General features: G+C 36.7%; 1 pseudogene; it reads right to left on the reverse strand.

Annotated features, from left to right (window-relative positions):
• Positions 1-1,438: 1,438 nt before the first annotated feature.
• LOC121801009 lies at positions 1,439-19,854 on the reverse strand (annotated as a pseudogene).
• Between the last annotated feature and the right edge of the window lie 3,852 nt (positions 19,855-23,706).

A 23,706-nucleotide genomic window follows, 5' to 3' on the forward strand; every position in this document is an offset into this window, starting at 1 on the left:
CAATCCATTGCAGACCAAATGTTTCGGTATTTGATCTTTCATCGACATTGAAAGTTTTTCCTCCAATGCCTAACTCAGAAAACATTGACCTTATTAATCATCAAATCAAAAATGTTTAACTCAATTCAATCACATTGAAATACTACTACTGAAAAATTGCATTATTTTTTCATAACTTATGCATTTTGATTTAATATTTTAATAGCAAGTCTAACTAGAAAGAGAAGTTAGCGAGTTGGATTTATACAAAGAATTCTTTTTATATTTAAAAACTTTGTGTGGTATCTGAATTGTAGTTATAAAATAAATAGGAAAATTAGTATGACAAGCATAAACGTCAAATAACAAATTATCCAATACTATGACACATATTGCTTTTGATGTTTTTTTTTTAAATATGATTTTGTAACATGGAATGAGGAAATCTTTACTTGGTGATATTCCGATTCCTCTGTCTTTTAATCTGGAGCGGCCACTATTTACAAAACAAAAAACCCAAAAATACCGAGGCAAAATAATCTCCTGAAAAATTAATTATTATACCGAGACAAAGTAATTTGTGAAAGAGATTTTTTGAGTTATTATTCATAAACCAATATATAATTTCAGAAATTCGAACCAAAATGCCGCCTTGTATGACTCGGCTTCGGATCCGTCGACTTGGTATACGTGTCAGGATTTGATTGGTTTTGCGCATGTGTTCGAACCCGTAACGTAGTTCTATTGTTCAATATATAGCTTGTTTCTTTTCTTCCATTAACGGCAAATCTGTATCACCTCAATTGCGATAGATCTGAATTTACGAAGACTTTAGAGAGACAAAATCAAATCAAGTCTAATTCAAGGTCAGCCCTGCATCTCTTAAATCGGTACTCGAGCGAATTCATTCATACATGTTGCTCTATTTTTTCAGTTGTTGCTTTAAATTGTAGAATTGTTTGTTTGGCTTTTGATCTTGTTGTGATTGAACGGATGAGATCTGGCAATTAATCTGTTAGATTACTTTGTTGTTATAGTCCTACAGAATATTGATCTGGTAATTAAAATAAAATTTTGTATTGAATGTATGAAGTAGTTGGTGCAGAAATGGCAACGGGAGGAGCGGCTCCTGAGAGGGGAAGTGCTGCAGCTGCCGCAGCTAACCTCCGTAGGAGGAGAAGTGGAGGCGGAGCAGGAGGGGCTGCCGGTGGAGCAAGTGGAACAATGCTTCAATTCTACACAGATGATGCTCCTGGGCTCAAGATTTCCCCAAATGTTGTGCTTGTTATGAGCATCGGTTTCATAGCTTTTGTCGCACTTCTTCATGTCATGGGCAAACTCTACTTTGTTCGCAAGGAGTAGATTTCTAGGAGAGACTCATTCTGTTTTTTGGGCTTTAACCATTCAACTCACTTTTTTATATAACTTGCACCTTATGATAATTTGTCACACATCTCCAGATTTTAATTCAATTGTATAGAAGAACCCCTATAAAGGAATTGGAGAATCTATACATTCACAAGAGGTTTGCAATGGACGAGGCCTATTGACAATCAAACGTTCCAATAAATATTTCTAAGAGGGTTAATAGGGGGAACCAAACAATTCGCACCTGGTTTGATTCAGCAAACAGATAAAGAAGAACGGAGGAGAAGTAATGGGTATGGTTATTTGGATAGTGCAATTGGTTGGCAATGGCATTCAGGAACAGGTACCGGCCCTCTCTGTCGAGATCCGTTTGGAAAACATCCAGAGCAGCACTCACCAAGAATGCACTCATATTACCCATGGTTTGAGCATGAGGGGGTTTTCTCGCTTGCAGTTGCTGAATAGCATAAACATGATTTTGAAATGATTTTTTGTTTGGATCATAAATAAAAGAAAACCACAAACATACAAGGTAAACAGGTAAAAAAATAGCAAATATTCAAGAAATAGTAGTGGATTGAGTTTAATAGGAACTGGAATCTAGAATGACAGACCTGCATCCCCACATAAAGAACAAGGGAGTTAATTAAAGGAGCATTGTAACGAGTCCCAGCACATGCAGCATCACTTGAAGAGAGTAGAAGCTTCTGCTTCAACTCAGCATCACTTAGAAACGGGGATCCTTGCTGCCTAGTCTGCGACAGAAATTGCTTATAACATAAGAACCACATAAAAAGTTTTGAAATTCATTAATTTTCTTCTGCTCTTTACCTTTAAATACTCCTCCACATCATCCTTGATCTGCTTTGCTTTAAGTGCGGTATCAACATCTGAAAGAATTCTTGGCGTATGATTAATCTCCGCCAGAAGGTCCATCTACATCATCACATAATGTGTCATTCAGATACCAACTTTACAGTCCAAGCAATAGATCATATTAAGTTAAGTTATGGACCTTTAAGTTGGGAGTAGAAGGATCTGGAAGCCTCATATTGCGACGAAATGCGCTAAGGATTATATTCCGCATTTGTATGCAGCTGGGGGGGGGGGGATGACATCACAAAAGCTGAAATGATAATCACAAAGGAACTCTGGAAAATCATGAAGTAGCACCAACAACACTCGGAGTGTTCCTTTGTACAGAAATTGCACCTAGCGATATACAAGATTCATATTGCATCAATATCAACACACAATAATGGTTGAGAACATGGAAATAGTCCAAGAACTGCATTCAAACCGGTTCCTCAAGTTCAGTCTTCCTTAGGAATGGTTCCATGAACTGGAACAAGTCCACCAGTAACCTCTGAAAATATGGCCATCCTTTTTGTGCATTTGCAGTAAGCAGCTTTGGCATAAAACTTCTATGACTAACCAACTCGAGCCATGCAAAGCTGAATACAAAATTGAGCAGCTTTAGGTAACCCTATGGTACTGGAAGGAATAATATTATCATCCCTCAAAATAAGCAGCTGATTTTCATTTCTATATGATAAGATATAATATGCAAACAGTGTTTGCAATTCGATAAGTACATCAATAAAAATAAAGAACAAACATAACAAATCGAAGCATTCATGACAACCTATATTCACAATTCTGAACTTAAAGACAATGGTTGGCTGGAGTTAAAAATAGAGTACATAGGTATTGGTTCACCAGGCAGTTTTTCGGGGAAGAAGAAAATAGAATCAGGAATACTAACCACAAGTTATTCTTAGATGTGAAAGACCTAAGATTTTTATACTTCTAGAAAGCAGAATGTAAGTAATAGATTGAGTGCTATAGATGCGAGTTTGTGTCAATGTATAAGTGAGTAATATAATATTGTTCAACCAAAATCAAATCAGTTTGAAGCTATACAAAGCGACTCAAAAGCAATATGCAGATCCCATATGCAAACAATTAAAACTGAATTCTTACAAAGACAGCAAAAAATAATTTTAAGTTTATCTAATTGTTCAAATCATACATTCTCCCGGGATCAATAGGAGCAATTAAACAACCATTCGCACAAACCTGAACCCTGGGACCTTGAGAGGCTGAATTGCATGGAAGGAATTTGCCAAAGCAGTCAATGCCTGAAAATTTTATTCTTTAGTTAGAAAATAGTAGTTGTACGATGCAGATAGCTTTAGTTAAAAAGACACCTAGGCTAGGAATTAAATCTCTGAATGAGAAGAAAGCTAGCAAAGTTTGACCCTATAGCTGAATTAAATGCCAAATACAGTACCTGAAAATTGCCACCTTCAAATACAGGATCCAATGAACACAAATCAAGCAGCCAATTAACAAACAACCTAAAGTAGGACCTTGGATTAAATGACGCCTTTCTCTCCTCAGCATCTTTTAGAATATATTTCACCGTAAGAGCAAGAACTTTAAGCAGCCATGGTAGAGTACATTAAAAATCTAGACACTTAACATTAAACAATCAAGCTCTGATCTCAAGGTCGTACCTTTGGCAGAAGTGAAAGTTTCCTCGAACCTTGATCCACAGGGCCAAACTGGAAGGTTTGAAAGAGTAAACACAGATAGTATGAAGGGCGGAGATTTCAGAGAGAGACTGTATATACATTTTATTCCCCAAAGTACCAATATGAGATGCTACCTTCAGAACTGAGAAAACTAACTTCGCATTTATAGACAATGTGATACAGAGAGTTCCTGAATTCAGGACGTAACAAATAAAATACCCATTACACTTGAACTAAATCGTTTATTACAGTAAGAGTGGAATAGGACCTCACCATAATCCTGCGGAAAAATCGATCAGTCATATCATCTCCTTTAAGCTGCCCTCTCTGTTGCAAGAGTGAGACATGGCGAGCACAAGCCACATCATTTGCTCCAGGAAGTTCACATATATGGTACCATTCAGCAAACAACCCAAATACCTAAGTCGTGTATCAATTTCAAAACCAAAGGTCAGAACATATGATTTGAAAATGGGGAACCCGTAACAAAAAGCTGTAACTTTCCTAAAAAGAAAAAAATATCTGACTACCTTTAACAGAGGAGTATGGGAGAACTCTCTGTACTAAATAAAGCATACACAAAGCAGTAAACTGCACATATGAAAAACACAATAAAATTTGAACTTCTAGTTAATGCTGATTAACAAAAATGTAACTATAACCTCAAAGCTTGTAACGAAATGCTCCGTCCGTCTCTCCATTTTGGGCTGTCCCATTTTAGACGTCTCATTCTATTTTTAGGATAAAATCAAATGGGCCATATCACTTTTTTAACACTATACATGTGGTCCCTGGGACACCACTTAATAATCCAATTAACCTTCTCTCCTAAATAACCTTTCCCAAAAGAAATTAAACATTTAAAATGGGACGGAGGGAATACTCAGTTAAGGAGGTTTCATGGAATCAGCTAAATGTTAAACTGTGTAAGCCAATGTGCCCTTTTTTGAGCTCGAAAATCAATTCAAGACAAGAAGACAAATTGATGGGACTGCAATGCAAGTTATCGGTAGATAAAAATTGCGAAGCATTCATTTGTGTTCAGGAGACAAAATTGAGAAAAATCTCTAAGCACGTCCTCTTTTATGAATAAAAACAAAGTAGGTTATATACAATGTCAGATTCAAGCATAATAAAAAGAAAATGGGAGACAAAGAGAAAGAGTTGGGAGATAAAACCATTATGTAGTATGTGTAGAGGGCAGAAGCATTATCAAACCTCCCCATATGACAAATAAAATACATAAAACCATCAAATATCTTCCAGAACCAGCATTGTACTACTGCTGCCTGCATACATAAATATAAAATGTTAGGTAGATCCAATATTTAGTACCTGTTCAGAGAAACCAGCAGCATCAAAATCCACCAATTCTGTCACATTGAATTCTTCACTGCTTGTCCCAGGAAGCCCAGGTTCCACCAACTAAAAAAAAGGTTTTAGATAGTGTGAATGTGTGTGTTGGAATGCACCAAGTGTGAGATAAAAGGAATTTCTGCGAACCTTTTTGTCCCTGGAGGTTCGTGCAATTTCTTCTTTACCAACAGCCGAAGGAGACAAATTTCCAGCATTAGCAGGGTTCATAGCTATTTCAATCAGCTGTTGTAACGACTCTGGGGATTCAGGTCTTGCAGTAATCTAAAAAATTAGGAAAATAGTTAGGGACTCTAGATATAATATATAATATCTAGGACATAACTGAAGCAGACATGCCTTTTCCAGAGCATCAACAAGATTGTTAAACTCTGATATCACTTTAAATTATTTATAACCAAAGTTTGTATGAGAGAAATGGAAAATAATTATATAAACATGATATAGCCTTTTTTTTTACCTGAATCTCAACCTCTTTCGCTTCATTAGCCAACTGAATTTCTAGCTGAAAGAGGTTGTTACAAGTTAGTTAAAAGCCAAAAGAAAGAATACAGTCACAAGAAACTCTCAACAAATGAGTTAAATCCATACAACATGAAAGGCGGATAGTAAATATACCTTCTCTGAGATATTCTGGTAGTTACCCAATGTGTCACCAGTGGTTATTAATGGCTCAGAGACATTTGTCCCAGGATGCTCAGAAGCCAGAGTTGCATTAGTAAGATGTGAAGCATTTCCAGGTTTCTGCATTTATGAATTCCTATGTTAAAAAAGTGCACATGCAAACAATGACAGATATATAAACAGAATGTACTCACTTTTGCAGAATGGGAAGGTTCTATCTGTAGCATACCCGTGTCCAAAGCAGGAGGAAATGAAGGAATGATGTCATTTTCAGGAGTTTGTGGACCATCGCCAATTGAAATATGAGATGAGGGAACACTGAAAAATGATCACCATAATTTTACTAATTTGATACCTTTTTGTTTTTGTTGCTCGCAGGTCTTACTCATAGGAAAACAAGAATTAATAATTGATAAATTATATAAAAATCAAATAAAACCTTGCAGGAATCTGGCATCGAACAGGCGCTATCTCATCAGAGTCAATTTCCAGTGTCTGGGGCATAGCACCAAATCCTGTGCTAACAAGGCCAGATGAGTAAATGCTACCACTCATTTTGGCAGAAGTAGGTGCAAATTGTCGGGACAATCCACTTTCTGATGAAGCAGTGGGGCCAACTGGGACTGCATTTGAGCTCTGGGTGGATCGATTCTGGCCTGGGAACCGAGCAAAATCCTGCAAACAAAATGACAAAATGAAATGAGATACAATAAAGATCACAAAGATGAACTAGATAAGACATATCTGACCACGTGAATCAACTTAGATGTCCTAGAATTTGTCAAAGAATCACCTCATAAACTCGCTGTTGTGCATGTGACAGGTGGCCTGGCTTAGGACGAAGGGCCTCAGGTAAAATACTCATTTGACCTTGGGCATAAAGGCTAGCATAATAAAAAGCAGCACCAACACTGTCTCTATGCTTTCTCCTAATAGAAAGTTGTTGATCCATTTCCCCATCAATAATTTGGACTGCCTGTAAACGAGGTTAAAATGCAACAAGGATAAAATACAAGCACTATGTCCAAACCCATATACAATGGACTAATATAACACAAGACTTAACTAAATTTATTATATCAGTTATTTGCTAGTAGTATTGCTCTAATAAGTAAAGCCCATTCAAAAGAGAAAACATCAACAGACTCCACGTTCACCACATAGAAAATATCAAGAGACCTTTGTAACTCTCCACACATATAACTCATGAGGCCGTACAATCAGGATTTAGGACCCACCTAATATACTCTGGAAGGAACTTCATCATCCACTTGAGTTAAAAGTGTTTTTCAGACATGATATGCATAAGCTTACTTGACACTGAAACATGCATGACCTATACATTGCTTTTATCTTGATAAAGGCTTCCAAATTCATTTTAAATAAATCATGAAAATTACCAGTGGAAAAAAGTCACAAGAAAGCCTAAATTAACTTTTCATCCACAAACAGGCCAAAGAGAAAGAGTAAGAGGACTGGGAAATATAAGAAATGCACTGGGTCAAGAGCACCTTGTTCAGCAGCAGTACCAAGTCATTTTCATATATTATTAAAATATTAAAATTAGGTGTTTTAAAGAAAAGGAGGGGAACTCTTTCCCAACAGCTCAACTTGAAATCTCAACTACTCTAGTGTAATAATACTCCCTCTGTCCATAATAGATGAAACACTTGAGTAATGGCACGAAATTTTAGAAGATGTTTTGTGTGTTAAGTGGGAAGAGAAAATAGTATACTTTTATTAATGTGAGAGGGAATTTAAAAAAAAATAAAAGAAATGTGACATCATTTGTGGGACAAACTAAAAAGGAAAGTGTGACATCTATTATGGGACGGAGGGAGTATAATATAACATTACATATCATAACACTCACAAAATAGAGCTCGATAGCATAGGTATTTTTACTTTGAAGTTTGAACATTATTAATACTACTTCTTGCTTTCGAACTCAATTTTTAAATATTTATCAATATTGGTTGTCCAGAGACAATTGTCATAATTGTAAATTTGATTGAACCAACAGATAACTCATAATAATTTCAGTTTACCTTCTCAGTTGCAGCTTGTTCAATCAACACACAGCCTAGGTCCAGATTTCATTGATCACCAGTTGAAATGCCTGTTCTAGAAGATCACTTGCTATGGCCAAGCCCTGAAGTGAGCTTCTAAGCTGGCTTGATATTGAACCATGTAAAGGTTCCTAAATGTGATGAAAAAGCCTCTTCAATCAGCATGCAAGGTATATTAAAGTGATGTTCTGACAATTCAGAAGATCATTAACATTTTAAACCTGAAAGTAATAAAACAAAGGTCATCTATACCTTGCAGGTTACATGAGCAAAACTTCCCGCCAACCTTGCTACCATCAAATGTGCTGCATTTCGTATAAGGGTCTCATCAGGCTCCATGGCATAGTCCTGCCATTTAAAAACACATAACTTCTTTAGTAAACAATTCGCATTGTTATATATACACTACTGAAAAAAGGACCCTTCAGAATCAATGAATTTGAAAGAAATACACCTTCAAGACAAGTTCCTTAGTTGTGTCAGTCGCAATAGAAACACTGCATGGCACAATACCAGACACTATTTCTTTAACAGCTCTATCCATGGCAACTGGAAGTACACTGAACCAAATAAAACATGTAACTGAAAAACATTTGATGATTTTCATTGTCAAATAGAATTTCAGTTACTAATTCAGACCTCTGAAAATGCAAGTGTAAGCCATAAGCCTGAAGCCTTTGACAACCACTTGGTGTTCAATATTAGCTGCTGTGACAGGAACCTGCAACATTACAAAAATAATAGATCATCAGTCAATATTTAAACAGAAAAACATCGGAAGCACATACAAGCGGAATCTGGAGAGACCTGATTAACTGGATATTGTGACTGTCCTTGTAAAAGGCCTTGAGCAGAAGGAAGCTGGTCAGAATAACCCAAGTTAACTAGCTTCTCATCCTCAGTCAAAGTTCCAGATGAATGAGGTACAGCTGCAGCATAACTGTTATCGTGATCACAAAATCAACCTCCAATCATGCTACTAAATCAAAATAGAACAATTGAAGCTCTAACCTGAGACATAATACGAGATCGGCTGGCAGTATGGGGAGAGGCAGCAACATCAAGGGGTATCTCAACTTGGTTAAGTGTCGAAATAATTCCAGATTTCACCTCATTCATTCTTGGTGGCTGTGAAGATCCAACATCCTAATTCACAAAATCAGGATTACCTTCAACTTCTGGAACTATGTCCTTCAGAAGAGAAGTGGGTGTGACATCCTTGAGGTCAACACTTAAATGCATAAACAGAACCTGAACCAAAGAGATATCAACAAAGAAAATCATCCCAAATTTAAGATGTTTGCTCTGCAAGCAAAGAATAACCAGATCTGTGTATACAGAATCACCTCAATCTCAAATTTGAGATTCATCTTCAAGTTCGGCATCACATATATCTCAGCAAGCAACCCAAGAATTCCCAATGTCCAAGGGTTGGGAGGCCCATATGCAATACTGTTCAAACAAGGTACAAGAATCTAAAACAAGCACATGGAGTCAATAAACTTGGATTGGCAAATGCATAGAAAATAAACAATAGATCGTACCTTTGAGATAAAAGGAATAACAGCTATCATGAGTCCCTTTTCATATGCCTTCAAAAGCATACAGCACATAATATATATCCACGTGTGAGAAAAAATCAAATCAAGAAGATGAGATAATCATGGCAACATGAGGATCTCAGACAATTTAACTCCAAGTTTATGAAGTGAACTCAAAAACAAAATAGAAGAAAAGAAACCTCTATAATCAAAGCTTTTGGATCCATCTCTCGTGCCCTTAGAACTTTATTTTTTCCGATAGTAATCTTCCCAGGCCAGCTTCCTAAATTTTTCAGCAGTGATCGTTCTTCCACACTAGATTTTATAAGTTCTGATCCCAAGAGAGCCTAGACATAGTACAAATACCAAGAATAAACACCAGCTTTCCAAAATGAATAAAGTAGAGTGAAAAAAATCAGACCTTGCAGTTTTCATAAGTGGCTTGCACAATCTCTATGTTCAAAGGTTTCAAATTTACTTTATCAAGAAACTTCAGGTACAAATCTTGAAAATTTGGTTCAATGCTTACCCTGCCAAAAATAATAAGACAAAAAGAACCGAAAAGTTCAAGATGTCATTCTATTTTCTTTCAAAATGCCAGACAGGAAGAGTAACTCCAAAGGTAAATTGCATCTAGAGAACTGTTTTAGGTAAGAATGTATTGGCAAGCTATATCTCTACCTATTCATAACCATATACTGCGCGAACCAAGGATAGTATCTCTACCTATTGATAACTCTTTAGCTTTAACCTCAACATTTGCAGTCGACAAGTTATTTATAATAAAAGATATCTTGTCCTGAGCTTCTGATGCTGGAGCCTGTTCCAAAGATGGACGGAAGAGTCAGATACTGAAAGAGAATAACAAAACAGCAGATTAGACAAACATCATGGTAGTGGAATAGAATGTCAGACTATACACCACACATAATTTGTATACAACCGGAATATAGTCTAAGTAGGACATATCAAGTACTCCCTCCGTCCCACTACAAGTGATAGATTACTCTTTTTGGTTGTCCCACTACAAGTGATTGATTTCCATTTTTAGCAAAAAACAACACATTTACTCTCTCTTACTTTATTCTATCTCCTACTTTATTTTCTCTTTCTCTATCCTACTTTATTCTCTCCAGACTCCACTTAACTCAATAAATATCATTTTCCTAAATCCTGTACCCAAAAGAAATCAAGCACTTGTAGCGGGACGAGGGAGTACATCATAAAACTCCAAATTATCTTAGAAATACTATGAAATTAACATTTACAGTCCTACCCAGGATTGAGGACAGTAACCAATGCTCCAGAATATAAATTAGCTTTTACCTGTAGTGGATTCTTCAATGACTATTTGATACCAGAAAGCACAGAAGCCTGGAAATTTTGTGGTAACATGTACCAGCATTTATGTATTGAGGTGTCATGTTGTGCTAAATATTTGAACTACCGGTATATGCTGGCAGCGAGAAGCAATTAAAGCATATGAAATATGAAAATTAGTCTAACTTTGTTTTAAGGAAACAATAAAAATATTTGAAAATTTGAGGATGGCAGTGAGAAGCAATTAAAACAAAACATTGTTTTCTAAATCAGATCATGATTCATACCAGTGGATTACCAATGATCTTTCACTTACTTCAGAAGGTGGCATTCAAACATATGAAGTATGAATATTAGTCTACCTTTATTTTGACGCTCAGCAGATCATAATATTCAATCAGCACAGTCATAAAATGAGTTCATAAGGAATGTCACAAGTACACACTTAAACCCTAGTTGAGACTTCATAAGGTACATCATTGCTAGAGAAAGCACACTTCCAAAAAGCAACATCTAACTGACAGAGCAAGCCATCATCATTGTTAGAAATGGGTCACTCACCCCCTTAAAAGGCCTTTTAAGGGTGTGAGTGCCCATTTCTACAGGTTTTTTTAACAAAGAAACCCATCACCGACTTGGGCCCGCTCTTACAACATTACCACGGGATTTCTATCATGGTGTCAGATAGGCCCAAGTTGATGTTGATCTCTTTGTCTGCGTGTATGGAAGTCTGATGTGCATTCCAACCCACACGTGCGGGGGTGCGTTGAAAACCCCCATTCTAGTCCCACATCGACTTGATGATGATCATGTCTCGTCAATATATACCTTGATAAACCTCCCCCACTCTACAATTATTACATGAATGCATGTAGGATCTATATGTCTGATTTAGGCTTTTCCTGGCAGTTCCACATAATAAGCTTCCATGTACATGGTGGATTGGTGGTCATCTTTAAATCATCATTCATCATACTTGTACAAGTATCTAGATGAACATAGGTAATGATTGATAATTCAAGAAACATGAATTGAATTGAGAATGCAACCATTTTTTTCTATGATGATTGAGAGAATTATAAGTTAGCACGTAGGTAACCAGAGAGACCGAACAAAATTACAAGTCATTCAAGAAAGGGGTCCATAAACAAGGAATAAAATTCTCCAAAGTAAAAGCACGCGAAAACCAAAAGGGTGAGGATCAAGTATAAACAAAGACTAAAAAGTATAAGACAGCTACATCCAATTACCTCTATTGGAGTTTCTCTTCTCTCAGCTGCAGCAACTAGGGTCTCAATGTTAAATGCAGAGCCAGACTCTGTAACACCAGTCCCAATGTTAATGTAATACATAAGCACACAACGAGAAAAGTAGCACAGCTAAAAGTGATAATTTACTTGCTGAGGCTGATCTAGAAGACCGTGAAAAACTCGACGAAGCAGATTGTATTGACAGCCCAGCGCCACTGCGTGACTGCATTGTGGGTTTGAGTATATTAGCACTCGAAATACAGAAATAACAAGGTACAAATAGAAAAAAGATCAAGTGAACTACATCAAAGTAGACAAAGACCCTATTACTTGCCTTAGGAAGGGTAGGTGTACTGTTCAAAGGAGCAATTACAGGCTGCACATAAGATTATTGTGCTGGCTTCATGTAATTAGAAAGAGTCACAGAGGGTTTTCTCTCATCTAGAGAGCTTGGTGGTCTCTGTGGTGGTGGGATCGAAGAGGAAACTGGTAATCTAGACACTGTGCTGCCGGGTCCGATCAAAGAAAATGGCAGGCCTGCAATCTGAAAACAAAAGGACACAATTGCAGTGATCATGAGTTCATGCAGGAGTAAAAATATTATCCACAACCACATAGACAAGGCGAAACCAGAAACCACATATAGACATGTGGGGAGACACGTTTGGATGATGACATCCAGATAGCACTTTAACATTTGTCATGTTTTCTAGGAAACATTCAACTGTTTCTCATATATGCAGGTTCAACTACTTAACAGGCCGATAACGTTACTATGTTTAATACCTCCATATTTGGAGCAGAAGATTGAATAAGACCCTGATGGTGATCAGTATTGGCACTATGGCCAAGATCGGGCTCACTATGAGCAGCAGAAATCCTGTTAAGTGCCCTCTCTATAAATGCTACAAGGCCTGAATGAGATACACGGAAATGAGATATTTGCAGTATATGACTGCAGTACTGTGGCCACTCAATGAGCCAGTCGACAAACTGCTCCAATGCCTTTGTCCCAAAGGAAAACATCTGTGTGTTATAAAACCAAGGTCAGACTGAAATTCACAATAATAACATTAACTGATAACCTAAGAAGGAATGAACTTTTGAATCTGCAGGGTTCTTTAAAGCATCTAGAACAGCTCGTAAAGCAATACCCAGCGTAAGGTGAGTCACGAGTTGATGCTTAAAGAGTGATCCTGGAGCAGAAGCATTTATAAAGGATAAACATTATCAGCAAGCTGAAAATTTTAGAATAGGAGAACAATACAACTAGCATAGTTAGGTTGAAAGTATTTCACAACACTATTTATCTTTGCTCATGTTCACTCAGTAAAACAGAATTTATTGTTTAAAACAGAATTGAGGAGTATCAAATATAATTATCAAACGGACAGGTAATATAACAAACTCAAAAACACAGTAGACTACTGTATAAAACTACCTAACTGACATATAACAGATGTTCAGAGTCAAATTAAACTGTTGAGGAACTTGACCAAACATATAAATTCAACAGAAGAGGAAAAAAAACCTCTTGCCATCAAATATGCAGAAATCTGAAGTGTAGAGTCCATACATTGATATTAAATTAAGTAAAGTTCATTTTTGGTACTAAACATATGGTCATTTTATGATTTTGGTACAATTACTTTATTATTTTTGAATACCGAACAAATGAAAACGGTCCTGAAATGGTCCTTTTTTATGGTCCCATCAAAACTCAACGTTCAAAGGCAATTAATTTACTTTTGACTGGATACGATTACTTATCCAAAATTAATTAGCAACTTAAATATTAACTAAAATTAATAGCAATTTAAATATTGGCTAAATATTTCAAATATGAAACTTATGCTATGATAGCATAATCCATTAATTACCATTTCATACAAAGAAATTGACTTCAAAATTCCAATTTCTGAATCCAACAACATATATAAGAAAAAGAAATGATAACTAAGATGCACAAGATGTCACAGTAATCAGTATATGAAATTTTGGCTAAACATCATGACAAATCAAACAACAAAACCAGCCTATGGATTCAATAATTCCATGCACAGATCATACCAGACAACACATCGCACTATTTTGAACATAAAAATAGTTTCAGTATATTAGAACAATCAGTATATAAGATCTCACCAAGAAGTACTGCTGCAATCCTCAGCTGCCTTTCAGGGTACTTTGAGAAAAATTTGTATTCCTCAAACAGATTAGCAATCATGCACTCGTATACAGACTGTTCCCTTCAGAGAGTTATGCATTAACTAACAAAATGCTAAAATGCCAGAAGTATTCTCAATCCTAGCATCAGTATGTGGCCATACAATTCAACATATAGAACTTTGAAATACTGATCACTTACAAACTAATTTCTTCCAATAATGTGCTCAGTTAACTATAATTAATTCTAATAAGATACCAATCTTTTAGATATAAATTCCACCAAAATGGGAACATGGTGATGTAGAGTAATAGATTCCACTAATAAAATCAGAATAATAGCTCGAGAGAAACAACATGATCAGCAAAGTGAAGGTCTGGTTTAGTGGTATCAGCATATTCATAACAAACAACCACAATTTTGAATCTATAAACCAAAGTTGTGTGAAGCTTTTCAAGCAACATACCAGGGGTGATCTTGTAATTTATGGGGTTGAAGTACCTTTTGTCCGGAGATTCCTTGAAGCGAGTGAGCATCTGAATCATATCATCGATAGACAGATGACCAGAGAACATTTGATGGAAGTATGAGTTTGCTTCTGTTTCAAAGTCATCAGCATAACTATCAGCAGCTACATCAGAACCCCCAGCACTTTCCATTCTTGAATTAGCATGCATATGAGAGACATCCAATTTCTTAATTTCCTCAGACAAGTTATTAGCAGAAAGCACACCAGCATGACTCTGAAGTACCTGTACAGCAATAATGTGAAAGGTCACATACTAGTAATCAAGCTGGCTGAGATGAAAATGTAATAATGTATGTGACAATAATACCTTTAAAACAATGGGACAAGCTTCCAAATAGATGTTCAAAAGTGAACCCAAAGGTTGAAAGTGACTAGGAGAGAGGTCCTGATCTCCAATTTGAACATCCTTTAGAAACTTGATGCATTCCTGGAGGCATGTACATGAACCAGATCTTGGAATTACAATTATTAAAGGACACAAAATGGCACTGAAATTCTAAAATTAGTCTTGGCTATAATATCTTAGAGAATGATTTCTTTACACAACCACAGACGTCAACTTGCTTTTCTTTGTATCTTAGGAATCTTAACAGGGAGGGATTTTAAAAAGAGAAAACACTAACCTCATAGAAAGCATCTTTACTTGACACTGATTGAGTGCTCAACCAGCTTTCAAGGTCCATGATTTCTTTTTTAGATGCAAGTACAGCCAACCGAATGCCAAAGTAAAAAGGAAACATATCTAGTACTTGGGAAAGAGCCTGTAAAACATTTAACAGATATTAAGATGCCAAGATTTGACAATCAATGGGGTATATATATCAAAGAAACACTAAAATAGCACATTTATGGTTGGTAAGAAGTCAAAACCTTTATTTCCTGGAAAGCATCCAAAAACCTAGTGACACTGTCTGGATCAAGATTGACAGTCTCTATAAGTCCACGTAGCAGCATGTTTTGATTTACATGCCAAAGAGTGTATAATAAACCACATGTAGAAGCCCTTTTAAGAGCCATTGGGAGCACAGCAGATGCCACCTCATTTTGGATGAGATTATATGCAGTCTACCAGTCATAGTTTGGTTAATAAACAATAAACTGCATAAAAAGCAGAACAAAAAATCAAGATCATTTCTGATGTCACCTACATTAACATGGGCCATTCCAAGAAGTAATACTTCAGGGAAGTTATTAAGAGGAGATTCAATGACAGATCTCACGAAACTTGCATGGCACATCTCAGATAGCTGGCACAGAACCACCAGCAGATCATGACATGACCAAGCACGATTTGGTCCAGACTGCAATGTATGCCCAAGCACAGCATCATCATAGGAGTGCACAAGGAAAAAGTACAATAAGCTCATTCCAAATGGCATAACTTTATTGAAAAACGATAAAAGAAAAGTGACAAGTAGTCACTAGTTCATTTGGAAACAGCTTAACATTTGGAGAAAGCATACCAGCTGCCTTTCAGAATGAGCAAAAGTAAATACTTCAGGTGGTGCAGCGACTGCATTTTTTAGAAAAGATAGCTGACCCTCAACATTTTTCCAAATAGATCCACAAATAGTATGGAGAGGGAATGGTTCCTGACAAATTAAACCATCAAATGAGATATTTAGAACAACAGATTGGATATCTTGCTTGATTCTTTACATTAATACATTCCTACAGTAATAGATGAAGGGCAATAGTTTGATAATCAATTTCTACCTGGCATGCATGCTTGTAGATTGACATAAAAAATGAAAATGCTGCCTCATTAGGAATATAAAATCCCTCATGATCCAGATTCTCCATGACATTAATCCAGTTAATTCCCGGAGCCTGAAACAAAACAATCAACCAAAATAATGGGGCACTTTTATAATTGGTGAAGATAGATAACATGTTACAACTTAAATGATAAACTATAAGCATGGAACTTACAAGTTGCCTGATTGAATCTACAAGGACATCAACATTCCAAGAATTCAAAGATGGCATATCCAGGACAGTATTACCGCCAAGGGCAGAGCGGAATGTAGTATAGACATTTTGGCTGTTATCAAGACCTGCATAAGTTCTGGCAATCGTACCAAGTATCTTTGCAATTGTGGCATCAGTAAGAGGCAAGAAAAGAGAACATTTCTTTGCACTGAGCCAAATTAGCAGTACACCCATAACCTAGCTCACACATTACATCAGCAATGCTAATTTCTTTCTCCATTTCTGCTAGAATGGCATCAAAATCATCTTCACCCCCGTCATCCAATCCACAGCATATAAACAAGCACAAAGGTAAAAATAGTTTCCGAAATATATTCCAGTCTATGTATGCACTGAGAACTATCACGAAAAGCACCTGAAGAAGTTATCTCCACGTAGTTCATTGTGAAGAAAAGGTGTGATGACAAATTGAGTCTCGGCCTTCAGTTGCACAAGATATAACATTTGCAAGAATGAATCTAAATGCTTAGAGAGGCCTTCAGACCGACAAAGTAACACAAGAATATGCTGAATTATCTCAGTTGACTCAAATGCAACAGGATTGGCACACAGCTCCGTAATCTGACTCAAACAGAAATTCTTTCCTACATACAGCCAAGAAAAGGGTTATAGGTTTAGCGGAACATGTAGAAAAATAAACTGTTGTATGTATTCCACTTCCTGCAACTAAACAAAAAATTATATCTACAAGGAAGAGAATAACTAACCACACATCCTGGTATCATGATCTTCAGAATTAGACAAAGCAAGACCAACTCCAATTTTATCAGGTACCAACAAGTGTAGAGCATCAGAAAGATTCTGCAGTAGTTCTTCATTGATGGCTTTAGTCTGAAGTGACTCACTTAATATTGAACTAAAGTTAGGTTTATTGAAGCAAATATCGGTTGCAGCTTTATATCCTTCAACATGCTTGAATAAATATTGAGGTGGTCAAAACAGGCTTGGAGCAGTAATACGCTACCCTCCATTTCGTCCATTGTATACTGTCCGAGGAACATAATAACATCAAAATCAGCATATAAGTAATAGCAGAAGTCAATGCCAGTGTCAGAAACAGGAATTAAGCAACACAAATGCAACAAATTTTGCATACTGGAGTCTGGACTGGTTCAAAGTCTCATCACTTGCTAAATCTCAAAAGGCACCTCGCATTAACCAGATTGCATGACCTAGGCCTTCTTCTCACTGGTCTTTTATGAAATATCATGTTTAACTCTTTTCTTGAAAGATTGAAATATCAAAATAATTGAGCCTCATAGTTTTGACTTTTGTAGCTAACAAGGTGAGGCAGGCTCAAAAGTTTTTACGAAAATCTAAATCCAAATTCCAAAGTATAATTCAGCCTATGGCTACTTCGTGTCCAAACAAGACAAAATATAATGTCAAAGCAAGTCTCATATTTCATTCATCGGTAACAACTGACTTTTATATGAGAAACGAGCTCAGTTTCTAATGAAGTTATCAACACAGATCATGAACGAAGAGACACCCACCTATCTCAAGATAAATTCTTCACTGCTGTATTCTATGTCAATTTGCTTATAACATTAAACATGGTTGTTACAGGATTAAAACTCAGAAAATGCATTTAGATCAACCTGCTAGGATTAATGTTGTAATTTAAATGAAATGTGACAATCATGGCAACTACAATCAAGACAACTCCACGAGAATAAACACAATCTTGTCAATACTGCAATTTATTTCAGGAGTTCTGCTACTTTTCAAAGAAAAAAATATCTTAAATCAGGCCTACCTCAAAAAGATAAAATCATTTGCACACAATATATCGTAACCCCGTCAAAAAGGGAAACAAAGAAAACGAGAATCATTTGCCTTGGCTATAAAACAAACGATTCACTATTAACTGATGCCAAAACCAGAGAGAATAAACTATCTGACTACACCCTGGCCAGTGGCCACCACACCCCCCAATAAAAATGTTTCAAACAAAATCATTTCCGATTATTAGAGTGTGAATAACACAAGTACTCGCAACATAGAAAACTACATTCTTATAGTATTTGACGCATCAAAATCAACATGAATGTGCACAGTCTTTACTTCTTGAAATAAAAATTAAAAACACGTAAGAAAGAATCAATTGCTTGATTAATATATGGTAATATTTTAAAAACCAAAAAAAATAACAGAATCAATTATGAACTGTGCTTTAAAACTGAGCATGTATCAGCATTAGAAAGGTCCAAAACCATATACAATACTTAATACACTATAGTGTTTTTTTCCAGTAAAAAGGAACTATATGATGATTAAAGCAACAATTTCCATTAAACGTATCAGTAAGAGGCATAACGAACCGTGATATAAAGGCTTACATTGACTTCACAATGGAACATAGCACATATACCATAAATTCTCACATTAGACGTAAAAAAAACTCCATTGGAACAGAAAATGCAAACCAAAAAATTATAAACCAGTGAATATAACCCAAGAAAGAATGAAAGAAGAAAGGTAAAGAACAATTGGTTATAACAGATTAATAGATGCAGCAGTTGCAACTGTTTGAAGAGTTGCAGCTAGTAAACAAGATAAATACTAGATTAGAGCTAAGATGTGTAATCAGATTTGACATTTGGTTCAATGAATTTTGGATAATTCTTGAGAAGTTGCATCTCTTGTTCATCATTCGTATCAGCAATACAGTTGTTATAACCTCTATATATATGCAAACAATAATCACTATCAGCTCGCGCACAATGCTTGAACGTAGTTAAATGCTAACGGTTTTACAGTATAAACACAAGATCATCAGTCAAATGAGAAGAAACAAGACAAAATGAGAGGCATGCATTTGATAAGTTTAATGCAAAAACACTCAAAATTAAATGTGCTTACATTGCATAGCTCTTGGAAAACCGAATCGGAGTTGGAATCGTTCAAGTTGGGCAGCAGAAAGCTAATCTGCCGGGAAAGCTTGGAGGAGAAGTTAACCATGTTCAGGCGAATAGCAGATTACCCTCTCCTCTGTAAATTTTAGGAGATTCACGATCAGAAATTGATAGGGCTTGATGAATTATTATGCAGTTAATTGATTAGTCGAGTGTGTTCCCGCCGACCCGGTACTGTTTTTGGCAATGTCGAATTGTTCGTTGTTAGCAAATTTAGAATTACTACGATGCTACTACTATAACCATAAGCCTTCCACAACGATGTCTCTTATCCGTCTCTTAATCGTTTCATCTCTTAACTATTCATGGGCTCTACTATACTTTTCACTTCATCTCTTAACTAAGAGATAGCACCTGCAACCATTCATCTCTTATCCGTCTCTTAACCATTTCATCCCTTAACTATTCATTCAATTTCATTTTTTATTTTTATTTCCAACAAATTCAATTAATAAAAACACAATTCATTAAATAAAATAAAATTACAACTTCAAATTCTAAAAAAATTTAAAAGATACATAATTAAAATCCTAAAAAAATATTAAAAATACATAATTTAATTTCTTCCGCGCACTCTACTGGTTGCCAAAGTTTGCCCAAAATGTGCTCCATTAGATCATCTTGGAGTTGGGCGTGGGCGGTAGAATCACGTGTCCTTGCCCGAATAAACAACCGATCTTGCATAGACGGATGCACTCCACTGCGAGGCGGACTACTTGCGGTAGAGCTTCCCGGGGTTTCAGTGTCGAACCAATTTCCCGCCTCAGGTCCTTCGTCGGCGACAATTATGTTGTGCAAGATTATGCACGTATACATGATGTCGACCATATTCTCCATAAACCACGTGCGAGCCGGGGCTTTGATAATGTTGAAGCGCGCCTAGAGAGCCTCGTACGCCCTCTCCACATCCTTGCGAGCAGCCTCTTGCTTCTGCGCAAAAAGAGCCTGTTTTTCGTTCACCGGCCTGTTGAACGTCTTCACGAAAGTTGGCACTTCGGGTAGATGCCGTCGGCAAGATAGTACCCCATTTTATACCGCCGATTGTTAGTGATGAAGTTTTTTTTTTTTAAAAAAACAATTATTATCAACGAAGCATCAATTGATTAAATAGTAGATCCAAAATCATGTAGTTCATAACCAACTAGTATGATATAACAAAATTCGAGAAACAAAATACGAAAACAAAAACGCTGGGAATTGGGGAGACTACTTGGATCTCTGCCTCATCTTTCGGCGCTTCCTCTTCAATCTCCTCATACGCTTCTTCTTCCACTTAGCTCTCATGGTTGAAGGATGAAGTCTACTCTAGTGATAGAATTATCTCTTTGAAGAAATTGGGATATGGCAATTCTTGTTAGCGATTAAGTTGATGGCCGGCGCTTTACCATCCAAAACTTCAGCGAAGAGGTCGGATTGGTTGAGCACGTTGACGTCGTTGTTCGATCTGGGGACCCCGAAGTACGCATGCCAAATCCATAGCCGGTAGTCGGCAACGGCCTCGAGTATAACGGTGGGGTGGGTGCCTTTGTGGCCGCTCGTGTATGACCCCCTCCACGCCACAGGGCAATTCTTCCATTGCCAATGCATGCAATCGACGCTGCCAAGCATCCCGGGGAATCCGTGCACTTCTTCGTGAAGGTGGAGCAGAAACTGACAATCTGTCGTGCTTGCCTTCTGGAGAAATTCGTCGATGAAGGCTGCCCGGACGCCTTTGCAGAAGTTCATCAAGCACATTCTCCCAGTGCTTTCTCCAATGTGGAGGTATTCGTCGAACAAATCCGTCGTTTGTCCAATAGCAAGCTGACGGATTGCTGCAGTACATTTCTGCAGCATCGTGTGGCTGGGACGGCCAACGGCGTCGAACCCTTCTTGGAAGAACTCTTCCCGGGCTGCCAATGTATTTGCGATGTGCAGAAATAGCGGTTTCCGCATGCGAAAACGACGACGAAATTAGGTCTCTCCCCATACCGGGTTATCACAGAAATAGTCGAGTACTAACCTTGCGTCGGCTTCCTCCCGGTTACGATGGATGTAAGTCCGAGATCGTCGTTGGGGCGGCGCGGCTTCCTCCGTCTCCCTACGTCGATCTTCTTCAAGCGATTCTTCCATTATTCGACGCATTTGCTCAAATGGATCCATGAATGGATTAAATTTGGGAGAAGAATAAAAGAGATGATTTGAGTTGAAAATTGGAGAGGAAAGAGAGATGATTTGAGAAGAATAGATGTGTGTTTGTGTGTATGAAAGGGGAGTATTTATAGAATAAAAAAAGAAAAAAATATTTTTTTAAAATGACTGTTGAACGGTCATATTACCGTTTTTTAATTTTTATTTTTTTATTGAATTTGATTTTTTTAAAAATGATTTATTGCGTCAGCGTGACGAAGCCCACTCGCGGACCGGTGAGTGGGCGTCACGCGAGGCGCTAGCGCTCGCCAGCCGTCTCGGCGAGACAGGGACGAAACGGGACGCTGCAACGCGTCTCGCGTCCGTCTCGTCTCAGAGGGACGAGATAAGAGACACCGGCAGAACGCGTTGCGGGTGCTCTAACAATTTCCACAAATTTTCTTCACCATGCCATAACAATTTCCACAATTGAACGCCCTCTCCTCATGCCTCACTTCAATTTACATTATTTATAGTATTTATTATTTTAATTGTAAAATTAAATAAAGAGACTAATACTATTTCCTCTGCCCGTCATTAGGAGTCTCATTTCTTAGCAAAATGAGTTTTTTAAAATGTTAAGAAAAGTGAGTGCAAAAAAGTTTGTGTAATATGAGTACCACTTGTATAATATATTATTAATTTTAAATGAAATATGAGCAGAATAAGTTAGCGGAATGTGAAATCCTATTACGATTTATAGTACTCCCTTCGTTCCATAGTAGTGGAGTCATTTTGTCATTTTGGTACGTTCCATAATAGTGAAGTCATTTCCATTTTTAGTAAACAAACACATTCTTTTCACTTATTTTACTCTCTTACTTTATTTTTCTCTCCATCTTTTTATCTTTTTTCATTCATACTTTATTGCTCATTTACTTAGCTTACTTAACATAATTTTGCTTAAATCACATGCAAAAAAAATTGCCTCCACTACCACTGAGCGGGTAGAGTAAAAATGAACCGAAACCCCTATTCGCGGACGGGCTAAAATTCAAAATTATTTGACTTTTTGAAGAAAAATACGTTAATGTGAGTCTCATTTTTATATATTTATTTTATAATAGAATGTAAATGTGTAATGATTTAAGTGAATTGTAAGGATCAGTTATCTAAAATAGAAAAAATCAAATGAGATTTTGAATCATAGACATCCTACAATAATAAAATGATACTTTTTTTTTTCACAGATTGAGGGGGTATGTTTTAAATACAGTTTTAATTAGTGATTGTGGTTCAAGCGGAAATTCCATCCACTAATGTTAAATTTTTCACAAAATACGCAAGCTAAAAATATGAGTTATGCTCGACGTATGCATGCATATTCAAATAAACAATCTTTTGAGATTTCGATGCAACTTTGGAGAAAAGTGGATGTGTTCATTCCTCAATAATGCTGAATGAGAATTTATTCAAATGTATTTTGTAAACCCCGATTAGCCAAAAGGCCCAAAACAAAGATGTCATTATAACGGTAAGGGGCTTTTTTGGAGTAAACCGGTCTTCTGCAGCAGGGGCGGACGCAGAAATAAATAACGATAAGGGCTGTGATTTCTAAAATTTGTTGTAAAGTATATTTTTGGGTGTTTTAAATTATTTATAGGGGCTTTTACATGATAATTTGCATTAAATTTAGATAAATTTTAAAAATTTACAAAAGAAAAAAGGTTGAAAATTAATTTTATTAAGGGCTTTAGCCCCACACCCATTGTACATGGGTCCGCCCCTGTTCTGCAGAGTGTTTCAAGGATAACAATTTTAAATGAATAAACATCCATCTCAAAGGTGAGACAAATTTTTCTTATATATCTCAACAAAAACAACAATTGCACTCCTAGTTCCCAAGTAAAAACAACTGTGTTAAGAGAGCTA

This window comes from Salvia splendens, chromosome 4 (genome assembly GCF_004379255.2).
Source record: "Salvia splendens isolate huo1 chromosome 4, SspV2, whole genome shotgun sequence".
Lineage (NCBI taxonomy): Eukaryota > Viridiplantae > Streptophyta > Magnoliopsida > Lamiales > Lamiaceae > Salvia > Salvia splendens.